Source organism: Eretmochelys imbricata, chromosome 3 (genome assembly GCF_965152235.1).
Source record: "Eretmochelys imbricata isolate rEreImb1 chromosome 3, rEreImb1.hap1, whole genome shotgun sequence".
NCBI classification, from domain to species: domain Eukaryota; kingdom Metazoa; phylum Chordata; order Testudines; family Cheloniidae; genus Eretmochelys; species Eretmochelys imbricata.
In genome coordinates, this window is record NC_135574.1 from 208796257 (window position 1) to 208802786 (window position 6530).

Genomic DNA, 6530 nt, shown 5'->3' on the forward strand with positions numbered 1-6530 from the left:
ATCCTCCCCTTCCTCCCTCCCCAACACGCTCCAAACCAGAAGGCAAATCAAAGCCCCCAATTTACTGTGCTTTCACATCTCCTGACACTGAAGGCCAGCTCCAGCTGGCTGGGGCTCGCTCAGGCACCTGGAATTCTTAGGGATGCCAACGGCATGTGACCAAAGCAAAACCCGAATCCCCTCTGCAGCTGGAACTGCACCACCCATTGGCCCGGGGCCTGGCCCCGCCGACTCTGCTGGGGGCACAGCAGCCAAGAGGGCAAAGGGCCACAGGTGTCTGGCACACTACCTGCCAGGGTAGGACCTTTCAGCTGGAGAAGGGATCCCTCAAGGGCTGGAAGGAAGGAAATAGGCGGGGACAGATTGAATTAGTCAGGCCTCATTTAGCAGGGAAAGGAGCTGGTGCAGGAAAGAAGGGGCTCTCCCTCAGCTGGAATAAAGAGGGCAGCCCCTCACCCGACCCGTCCTGCTTCCCCACCCCGGCCCTTCATGACTGGCTGAGCTGGCAAACGCTGCTGGGGTGCATGTCACTAAGAAGCGGCTGCATGAGGCTGGATGTGGGGCTTCAGATCAGGGCTGCAGGAGTGGAAGAGTGCAGTGCTGGGCAGGTCAGGCCTGTGGCGTATTAAGGGAGCTGTGTGAGGCTCACGCATTAGCCTCCCGGGGACAGCCCAGGGCTTGGCCCTCAACCGTGCCCTTGGGATCCCTATTGGGACACTTACTTTTATGGCTGTAGCTCTGTGATGGTCTTTGCCCATAGGGAGCATTGCCTAGTGGTCAGGGGCTTAGTCCCTTCAACATACAGGGGGTAGGGTGAGGGGCAGTTTTGGTCATGAAGCCTGCCACTTCCTACCACCCTACTATTGCCCGAAGTTCCCAGTCCAACAGCAGAGGGGCGTCAACTCACCACATGGCACCTCTTCATGGCCAGGGATGGTGTGGTAGCTCTCTCCCTCTTGGGGCGATGGCTGCCTCCTCTTGGGCCTTGGGCCTTCGGCCAGGTCATTTCCCAGTCTCTCCCCTTCAGGGTCAGTCCTAACCACAGCTGGGGAATCAGCACTGACTGGGGGAGTAGGAGAGAGGGGGCAATGCCTCCCACACAGGTACATGAGACATTGGTCCGAGGAGGGACCTTTGGGCAGCTGTGGATAGGGGAGATCCTGCCTTCCCTCAGCCCTTTTCTCAGGTATGTGAGTTGCAGAACCTTTGTCTTCATTGGCCTGCCCACAGGTGAGCTGCTCTGCTCCCTTTGAACTCCTCCTCCAGCCAGTACATCTCCTGCAAGTGCGGTGGGGCAGGGCTGAGCCCAGAGCAACTCCTGCAGCCCCCCCAAGATAGAACCCGGGGAGCCAGGATGATCCAATTGCTCCCCCCACTCCCTGGAGCAAAGGTCAGCATTTTGGTGAGCTTTTCTGGCTCTGCTGAATTTGGAAGGCATATGGCTGGAGAGACCGGTACCAGCACATAAGCCGGGGGCTGTGTCCTTCATGGCGTTCAACCACCTCAAGGGGGTGCAGTAGGTAAGAAGCTTGAATAGGTTCCCCAGGAAGTAATATCAGAGAGCGCCCACAGCCCATTTCACAGTGAGACCCGCCTTTTTTATGATGGACTATGCCTGTTCCCATGCGGCTCGAGGAGAGTAGTGGGTGTTCCTCTCCGTTTGCGTCCTGGGACAAGACAGCGCCCAGTCCCACGGCTGAAGCATTGCTCTGTAAAATGAATTCTCCTGTGGAGCTGGGACTGCCCAGAACAGGCTCTTCACCCAGGAATTATTTCACTGTCTGTGAGCCCCCAAACCTGTCTGATTTGCTTCTTTATGGTGGGCAAAGGCATGCTTTGAGGGCTTGGACTTCCCTAAAGCATAGCCCAGATAGGTAGTTTCTTTCTTCCCAGTCTTGCACTATGCTGGGTTTGCCGCTAGTCCAGGCTACCGCAGGGACCAAAGAATGTGTGTGATGTGTGTTAGACCTTCCTGCCCGCTGATTTGGCTCATGACTGCATGGGTGAACCTGGCCCTTTTAAAGCACCATGTATCTATATTACCGGTTTGGCCTTTATTCTATAGGCACATTATAAATGTAATGTAGTCATGATTACATGTACCGAAGATACCCTTAGCTCTGCAAGAGAGGCTTTGACTCTCTTTTCCAGCTGGTGCACCATCCACAGATTGCAGAACCTCTCTGCTCGGGGGAGGGTGGGTCAAAAAGAACCCAGCGGTGCTGTCACATTTCAGGTGGTGTTTCTGTGCCTGGTGGTTAGAAAAACCCTCTCTTTTTCCTGTAAGCTGAGCAGGTTTGCTCTGGAGAGTGCGCGACACAAACACAAAACCTGCGTTGTGTCATTTGGAAAAGCACAAATGCAGGCTGTTTTCTGGCTAGGACTTTTGTTAGGAAGCAATTAAACATGCCTCTGTTTGAACGGCCTCCAATTGCTAATTTTAACGCTCGGGTAGCCCGTACTTTCATTTGCTATAGTTACAGCCATGTCAGTCAGTGGGAAACAAGACAACCCCTGATGCCACTCAAACCTGCTGGCGTGAATGTTGTAACCACTGAAGCTGAACAGTCCATCAAATGGGATTTACAACTGGGCCAGCACTCCCCGACCTGCCCAAGCAGTCAAATATTCTGCACTGCAGACTTAGTGCCTTAGTGCAGTATGTCTCAACCAACCCCCCCCTGTGAGGTTTCTAGGCCAGCTCCCCCCAGCTGTGGCCTGCCAGCAGAGCATTAGAACAATGTTAAGAAATGAATTAAACCTGCTTCATGCAGCCATTGTCCCCAGTCTTAAATCTCAGAAGCCACTTTTTCACGTCCCCTCCTATCCTGCCTCCAAACCCACCCCTGGCCCCAAACCACATGGGCAAAACGTTAGGAGCAATAGACGTGGGGAGACCTTCCTGATGGGGGGAGAGGCGCTGGGATCCCCAGGACACATGATTAGCTGGAGGGGGCAGGGCAGAGCCAGTAAAGTTCCGGAGGACAGGAAGTGTGTTTAGTCAGTAAAATTCAGAAAGGATTGTGAGAAAAGACAGCTGGAAGCAGGAGTCGGGCAGCCCCAGGGCAGCAGGGTTAAGCACCCAAGCGTGTGGGGGTTCTGCTGTGCCAGGAGAACAGGGGTTACACACATCAGGGGAAGGAAGCAGCAGTGCCCGCACCGAGGGAGTTCAATGCCCAGGAGGAATATCAGATAGTACCAGGGCTGCAGGGGTTAAATGCCCAGGGGTGGGCGGGGGTGTTGCACAGTGCCTGGGCAGTGGGAGTTTAATGCCTGTGGAGGGGGTTGGGGTGCCAGGGCAGTGAGGGTTAAACGCGTGTGTGTGTTTGGGGGGGGGGTTGGGTTATCAAGCAGGGCCAGTGTAGTTGGGATTAAACACTGGCGGCAGGAGGTTAGGTATGGAAGTGGCAGCTGGAATGGCCCTGGGCTCAGGGTTAGGGGCATTCCTGTGGCCAGGAACTGCAGACTCTGTAGAGAGGAGAGGGGCAGCCGATCTCTGGCCATGCCTCCCCTCGCACTGCGGGAGGTATCACAGCAGGAGAACCACTCAGGGTGTTTCACTCCTGCATTGGTGCCATGGCTGGCTCTTTGGAATTAAAGGTTTACACATCTGCCTTCGGGGGCAGTCAGATCATATGGACCCTCAGCTTCCAGCCCTCAAGCTTGTGAAGATCACACTGAAAACACGTACTAGCACGCTGAACTTGGTCTCCCCCCTTGAGCTCCTAGGGTGGCAACTTCAAATCTTATGATGGGACTTTAAACATCAGCATGAACTACCTGATCATTTCAGCTAAAGGAACAGGGCCAAGGGCTCGGAGTGGAGGAACTTGCAGTGGCTGCAGCTAAGGCAACGCACAAGGGAGACGAACAAAGACAGAGGAGGGGGCGAGAAACACCAAGAAGAGCAGTGATCCCCAAAGACCAGTGTATTTTCTCACTGGGTGACACTGGAGGTAACGGGCAGGCAGTGAATAAGCAATACTCATGGTGCAGCTGTAGTTACACCCCTGCTAAGGGGCAAAAAGGTTTGTTTGTATTCTTTCTAAAATCTACATACCTAGTCACCCTGGCTAGAAACAGGGGCTGAGGAAGAGTGTGGGGCAGGGGAGGATAAGATTGGAGCTCATCAGGACTGAGATTCCCAGTTTCAGAGTCCATACGTCAAAAAGGGCATTGAGGAACTGAACCAAGTTCATAAGAGCAACCAGGATGACTTGAGATATGGAAAACCGGCCTCCTAGTAAGAGACTAATTTAGTTTGCCCCAGAGAATGCTGAGGTGATTTGATCACAGTCTAAGCGCTGACCTGGGGAAAGATTTCTGGTAGCAAGGGGCTCTTTACTATGGCAAAGGCAGCATACGATCAATGTCTGGGAACTGCAACCAGACAAATTCAGACTGGAACTGTGAAGCTGTTTTTATAAATGGGAGTGTCCTCATGCTATTTTGCTCACAGCTGGAAGGGAGAGGTGGAAGGCTGGATTACTGGACAGCCTGAGGCTTCTTACCTTAGAACTGGTATTACTGGGAAGGCCTTGGTGCCTTCTAGTGTCCAGCAGTAGTCAAATATTTCAAATGTGCAGCCTAGACCATTCTTTTGGGTCTACACTGTGGTACATTCTCCTATGGCTCCGGGGGGGTGGGGGAGAAAGGAGGGGTGACACTCAAAATGCCATTTAGCCTTGGGGAAAGTGCACTGGACTGTAAACCAGGTGACCATGAATTCAGCTCGCCTCTTCCACTGGCTGCTGGTGCTTCTATGTACCCGTCAGTCCTTATTATTGACCAAGGCCTCATACCCTGGAGGAGACAACTACCCTTCCTCTTATCTGACAGAGAAGGTAACAGAGGTTGCACAAGATCACCACAGCTAGGACTAAAATCCAAGACTCATCCACTTACACTACTTTTCAGACTGAATGTGCAGAGTGCTTGGGCAGCCTGTCTGTAATCACTAGACCACACTATGTGGTCAGGAATAGATCAAAGGAGTCGCGATTCCCACTATTCTCCTGCTGTCTAGAAAACCACTGTGTACCCAATTGTTAAAGGTGTGTTCACTCGAAGGGTAGAGGGCTGTAGCCTAACTGCGTGCCGGTGTGGGTGCACGCAATCCCCACTGCTGATGCAGGGAAGTAGGCTGTTATGGTTCCATGAGACAAAACGTTGGTTTTACCAGTATTTTGAAAGTTAAAGCGAAATTTGTTTAAAATAGAATTCTGCATCCTCTCCAAACTCGACCCCCCCAAAGTCAGATTGTACTGGCACTTCTTACGTCATGGGCCTGAGCCAACGTCACCTCTGGCAAAGCCAGCAATAGAACCCAGCTCCCCCCACGTACCAACACCAACCCTTCGCCACGCTGAAAGAGTGGGCCACCTCTCTGTGCTTGGCAACGCTGGCGGTGCAACAGGGCTGCTCCAGCACCACGTCTACCCCCTGCTGAGACCCAGCTGGCCTGGCCAAGCAACCAGTAGCCTACGATGGAATTTCTGTGTAGCAAAGGCGGAAGGGCACTGCCGATAGAGAAGGGATGGTGCCATACTTAAGGAAATGGCCTGGGACCCAGGACAGCCAGGTTCCATCCAGGGCTCTGGGATGTAGGGCACGTGACTTACAGCACAACCTTAGGAGGTGGCAGCTCATTTTTAACTTATGTGATGTAAATAGTTTCAGCAACACTAGTGATGCACAGAAAGCTGGAGGGGTCCTGAAGGTAGCTGAAGCTGCTACAGAATCTCCACCATCTTTCACTCAAGTCCTGTGGAATGCAGGGGGAGTTTGCTGCAGGATTCAGGCCATAAAGACAACCATACAGGGTCAAACCAATGGTCCAGCTAGCCTGTATCCTGTCTCTGGCTGTGGCCCATGCCAAATGCTTCAGAGTCAATGAACAGATCAGGGCAATTTTCAACTCATTCATCTCCTGTCATCCAGTCCCAGCTTCTTGCTGTCAGAGGTTTAGCGACACCCAGAGCAGGGCGTTGTATCTCTGACCATCTTGGCTACTAGCCACTGATAGACCTAGCCTCTGTAACGTAATCTAATTCTTTTTTTAAACCCAGTAATACTTTTGGTCTTCACAACATCCCCTGGCAACAAGTTCCACAGGGTGACTGTGCACTGAGTGAACTACTTCCTTGTTTGTTTTAAACCTGCTGCCTATTAATTTCATTGGGTGACCCCTGGTTCGTGTGTAAATAACACTTCCTTATTCACTTTCTCCACTTCATTCATGATTTCATAAGCTTGCTATGAAGTGAGACTGTACTTGCAATTTTGCCGTAGCCCAGTTGATTTTTTCCACCCTGTAATAAGTGTTCCATTAGAATTTGTGACTTACCATTTTCTCCCTACTGGCTGAAGTTACATTAAGACAACGTGGTGGTGTTACAGAAGTCAACGACGACCACAGGAAAGAGCACCAGCTCTGGGGTGCATAAGTAAAGCAGGATCAATTGATCATGATCGGCATGATTCTTCATTCTGGTTTTTCCCCTTGTGTCCCTGCAAAGCCCCCTCCAATT